Source organism: Grammomys surdaster, unplaced genomic scaffold, assembly GCF_004785775.1.
Source record: "Grammomys surdaster isolate TR1022 unplaced genomic scaffold, NIH_TR_1.0 125888, whole genome shotgun sequence".
Lineage (NCBI taxonomy): Eukaryota > Metazoa > Chordata > Mammalia > Rodentia > Muridae > Grammomys > Grammomys surdaster.
Genome location: NW_021620713.1, coordinates 474,016 through 480,015, shown reverse-complemented (window position 1 = coordinate 480,015; position 6,000 = coordinate 474,016). Strand labels below are relative to the sequence as shown.

The 6,000-nt window shown below is 34.2% G+C and overlaps 1 pseudogene; it reads left to right on the top strand.

Moving 5' to 3' along the window:
• Window positions 1-4,594: 4,594 nt before the first annotated feature.
• The window catches only part of LOC114608255, an 85,854-nt pseudogene continuing 84,448 nt past the window's right edge, over window positions 4,595-6,000 (top strand).

Genomic DNA, 6,000 nt, shown 5'->3' with positions numbered 1-6,000 from the left:
CATCTGGAATATCAGGTAATGGTCTAATGACCCCAGTTCTCCCCTTCTAGACAGAAGCAGTAGTCCAGAGTTGTGAGGCTCTCTTTCAGGTAAACATAGATGCTTTGATTTTGAGAAAGCAACAAATAGATGACATAATAACATGTCATTAATGAATGAATAAATGAAGAATACCAAATGCTCAGTATGTTCTAATAGAAATAAAGATAAAGATCACAGACAGTGTAGGCAGATAGAATTGCAGTTACTGTGAATTGAAAAAGAATTAAAATAACAGCCACATAGCAAACAGCTAGGTAAACACGATAGCTATTCATTTTGCATAAAATTTCCACATAAAAATGTCTATTTTTCTTGAACTTGGATCTCTTTTTGTAGCTCAGGCTAGCCTTGAACTTGCCTACCTCCTGCCAAAAAATTTTAGAGAGGTTGAGATTAGTAAGTGTGTTCTTTGGAGTTCTAAAAGAAGATAAACATACTATTTATTACTAGTCAATGAATGACATGGTAGACAACTGAAGTTGATTCTGTCTTATTTTACTGAAAGAACAAATTGATATACTAATTGCATATATTATTTTATAAAGGACATAATTCTTTTGTACCTTCACCATTTGACTAGGATGAAATTATGTAGCACATGGTACTTTAAACAAATATCTAAAATACCTACCTTCTATCTCAATAAATGTACAAATGAGAATTCAGAGAAATCACTCAGTAGTTAAGAGCACTTACTGTTCTTGCAGAGGCCCCAGGTTCAGTTCTAACACACATGGCAGGTCACGGATATTTAAATTTCAGTTCTGAGAAATCTGATACTTGCCTCTGGCTTCAGACACCAGGGATGTTTGTGGTACATGCATCATACATAAAGAAAACACTCATACACATACAAATAAAAATGAATACAGCAGTTTTAAGAAGAAATTTTCAAACGGATATACAAAGCATATCCAAATCCTGCTGCACTTACAGTTTTTAAGTACACACTTTAAGAACCAAGCCCAGCAGCTGTTTTTATTGAAGCACTAAGTAACTTAATCACAGTGTGAAGAGTAATATCTTACCTAGTGAAAATGTCAAGATGGTTTGGATTTGCAAAACATCTTTCTGCCCAGTGGTTACATTGCATGTTGCCTCATTTAATTTTTGGCAAGTTGATTCATATTGATGAAATGAATATATTTCTTGAAAACAGAATATTTTACTTTCAATTGAAAGGCAATAAATTTTTCAATAAAACCAAGCTGCATATTTTATCCGATCTTCATAAAGTACAATAGGAAGAAAAAGCACCCAACCCAAGGCCAAAGGATTAAAGGAGAATTCTCTTTATCACCTTTATATGTCTCAGGAATATTATTTTATACCTTTTATGGATGAGCTATTCAATGGAAATTAATGGATTTCTGGTCTGTTTGAGGAAGAACTGATGGAGTGTATATTGAACTGAGGGACTCATGTGTAGTAGGTAAGCAGAATTACAATTAGGCCTTATATCTAGCTCGCAGCTTGTTATTTAGAGAAGTATGGCCTATTGCATTTACATTTACATTTCTTCTCACTCACTGACTTATTTGACCTTGTGGCTCATTCAATTCTGTGGAAACTCATTTACAAAGCTTACATAATATAGCATCAGTTATTAGCATCATTTGAAATGTAGGCGCCTTGTCATTTCACAAATATTGTGATAAATATGTGTCCACATGTTTGTGTTCAGACATGACTCCTGTAAATATATTATTGGAGGTTAAAAGTGTGATTCAAAGATAATATATTGCTAAACAAGTGCATTCAACATCTTTTTTTAGAAAGTAATTTTATTCTTTCCAGAAGTTTTTTCCCCTGTATCCTTTAAAACAATGATTTTTTTTCCCTAACAACAGGCCAGTATGATATCTCACTGTTTAATTTGCATACCTTTGATTACTTGTGGAGTAAATTGAGCTTACTGTAAGTTTTCTGTTCTGTAAGTTTTCTGTTTTGAAATATTTGCAGTTTTATGTTTGATTGGAAAATACTTCAGACCTTTTCAGTGCAAGCAAAACCCAAGATAACCAACCAGAATTAGTTATCTAACGTAGAAAGCCATAGTGGATGTCGAGAAATTCTGAATGCATGAAGAACTGGAACACAACAAGAATTCATGTGAAAGGAGAAATGTGTGCAAATATTTGATGGAAAAGTCACAGCTATGCAAACTTCCAGAAAGTATATCACAATGAAGTTGATGTATAAATACCTAGTGATTTCCAAGTTTCCAACTGAATGAAGCAGTAAAATTGAGAATCTCTGTCTATGGGAATTTAGAGAAATACCTTGAAATTTAGAAGTATATGTGAGAATAAAGAACATGCAAAGAAATATAACCCTGTAAACTACTAGAGAATATCCTACTAAACTTCCGCAGAGACCAAAGACTACTGGTGACAGCTGGGATAGCACATATATACCAGAGTATGAATCCTGCAAGTTTCAGGCACCTAGTTCTACAGAAGCTCAGTGGCCTCTGCAAAAAATCTACATGCTTTCTTAAAATGCTATTAAGACAATATAGTAAAATATAACATAGAAAGTTGAATAATCACTATCACAATTAAATAAATAAATAAGAAACTTCAGACACCAATTTTTTATTGTTGTTGTTTTAGATTGTAGTGTCAGGTAAATGTTAGTGATACCCCAAAACACAGACAGGAGCCAATCTGATGCAACTCACAGCAGGGTCTGTATTCTATTTGAGCTAGCTCAGCCTCCCTCTCCCCAGCTCAGGATTAGCCTAGAGACTAGAGTAGGCTTGGGTTTTGCTGGGGGACAACTTAGAAACTAATGCTAGGTACCAATCTATACCTGAATTCAAACTTAGTCAAGTTCTCTAAAATGGAGTCTTAAAACATAAAAGATATGGCCTCTCAAGATATTATAGGTTAATAGCCCTTTAAGAAAATTGGAATTATAAATAATGCATTGTTAGTTTAGTTTGTGATTTTGTATGGCTATGGTTACTTCTTAGTAATTTTTTTTGAGATTACATACGTGGTGCTGCTTATATCATTAGTATGAAGAATTAGTATTGAATTAAATTGCTGTAGCATTCTCTATAGTATTGTTATATCACAAATCATTCCTCTAAAGATGTGAATTCATATTTCTTAAATTTGAGGCTACAACCAATAAAGTGATTAGCTACCGACACTGGATGGACCTGTCTTCTTTAAGTTTAGCTAGTCCAGTATTTATATAGTGGTTTAATGCTATAGTTATCTGATGTTTGATGTTGTTAAATTCACTTCAGATTTCAAGTGACTATTTGTATATTTTCTTTATTAAATATTTTCTGAGGACTCCCAGTACTTGTATTATTTTTTAATGGGGTTTATTATCTGGTTATTCCTTATACTATATAGACTCAAGGCATTTGTCCAATATACATATATTGAAAATATTTTGTCTAGTTTGTGGCTTCTTGTCTCATTTTCATAATGGAATTTATCAAACAGAATTAAAGATAATTTTATAGTATGCTTTGTATCATTTATTTTAAATATCTGTAAAAGCTTAACTTTCCACAGACTTGAAAATATTTATTGATTTGAAGTTTTATAGTTCTACATGCAGTCCTACAACTAGTTTAGAGTTAAATTAGTGCATTGTAAGATAGAAGTTCATATATTTTCTCTTTGCTTTTGTTGCTTGCATAAATGCTTACTTCTTTTGAAACAAAACAAGGTCTCAGGTTGTCAAGGTTAGTCTCAAATTTGATATGTATCTATGAATCAAAGGATGACTATGAACTTCTAATCCATCTGTCTCCAGAGCTTCAGTGCTAGAATCACAAGCAAGTACATGCCTAGTTTTATATATATATATATATATATATATATATATATATATATGAGTGATTAAGAAGAGATGTGAAGAATCTGAAAATATTTGGTGAAGAGAGGGTGTATATGACCAAAACTGATTCTCAAATAACTTCAAATAAAAGAAAGTTTAGTTTACATAAGATAAGCTGCATCACCTTGTTAAAAAAAAAAAAAAAACTATGCAGGCAAGCAATCTCCAGGGTTGTCTTCTTTTGTGATTTCTTTATTGTTTCTCTTTTCATTTTTAGATTCTGGATGGTTTTGTTCAATTCCTTCCCCTGTTTGATTGTGTTTTCCTGTATTTCTTTAAAAGACTTAGGTGTTTCCTCTTTAAGGTCTTTTCCCTTTTACCTGTGTTCTCCTGTATTTCTTTAAAGGCGGTATTTATGTCCTTCATAAAGTACTCTATCATCATCATGAGATGTGACTTTAAATCTGAATCTTGCTATTCTGGTGTTGGTGTATCAAGGGCTTACTGTGGTGAGAGAACTGGGTTCTGATGATATCAAGTAGCCTTGGTTTCTGTTTAGGTTCTTGTGCTTGCCTCTCACCATCTGGTTATCTCTGGTCTTGTTGTTTCTGACTGGCGCTTGTCCCTCCTATGAGCCTGCGACTCTGTGAGCCTGTGATCTTACGTGTGTCAGCATCCCTGGAAGACCAGCTCTCTGGGCAGGATTTGGGTACAGAGAGCTGTAGCACAGCGTTTTTTCTGGGCGCAGATGGAAACCAGAAGGATCCTGTCCCAGGCTGCTCCACAGTTCCTGTGCCCAGTGGGCTACTGGAAGATCGCTCTTCGGCCGGTTATTGGAGTGATAGTGGTGAGCTTAAACCTGTGAGTTTAAGAGTGACAACATTCCCAGGAGACCAGCTTTCTCCTGGCAGAATTTGGGTGTGGAGAACAGTGGTACAGGGTTAGCCCTGGGCTGCCGATAAAGACCAGAAGTGGTAAATAAAACTATCCAAAAAGATTTAAACTAGTTAAAAAAAACTTGACATTTAAACATTTTGCTAATGTTTTCATATAACGAAATTCAAGAGAACAAAAGTGTGTGAAAAAGGAGAAAGTTTTCCAGACGTGAAGAGAGGTGTTCATTGACATGTCAACTGCAGATAATTGTTACTAGGATCAGGATCTAGGCACCCAATTGGTACAATCTAAAAAGTTGATAAGATCTCCCCAGATGTACTAAAGGTGCAGCTGACTTAGAAGAGCAAGTAAGATACCAAGAAGTAATGCTTAGAGCTAGTAACTTTTACATCCTTACCTCTTCATGGTCTTCATGGCATATACAGAGTGGGTCTGTTGCAAATGAAGATTTTCATAGTGTTATCTTTAAAGAACAATATTCATTGCTTAAAGCTGATGAGAAAGTTCAGATGTTTCCAAATGGCATAACATCCTAGAGTTGATATTTTATTAAGTTTGAATAAATAAATAATTGACATATTTTGAGAAAATACAGTTATGGGCTAAATATTGAATGTGAGGCTACAGTACCCTGTTTGTATTTGGGACTGGCATTCCTGATTAGAATGAGCAGGCTGAGGACAAAAGGGAAATTGGCAGTGAAGGAACGTCCAGTGCCTTATCTCCCCTCTAGTATAGTGATGAGCACAACTTACTTTGCCAGGAAAATGCACACCACATTTGAAAGAAGAGTGACCCAAAGATGGAAATGAAGGAGAAAGGGCAAGCAGGTTGCAGCCACATCATAGGATTTTGATACATGTATTTCTTTAATTAATGTTTTTGAGTAAAAACAAAGGCTTAAAATCTGACATGCATGAATATATTTTAATTTAATAATTAAGTCAAATATTTGCTAATAATTAAAATAAAATTTTAATATGTAATGTATACTTTCAGAATGTTTGGTGTGAGTTGACCAAAGAAAATGCAAGATCAAAAATTATATAGAGAAAATATGTGACTGGTCAAAATGAAAGATAGAATGGCTAGAATAATTATCTTGCATACAGATGAGTAGGGGACAGGAAATCAACTTGAAAAAGTGAAGGGAGTTAACGAAAAATACCTGAGCACATGTGGGAACTGGCCTGTAACTACATTAAACATTAGTCAATGGCCCTATTTTAAACAGACTTTCCTTTTGTTTCTAAAACT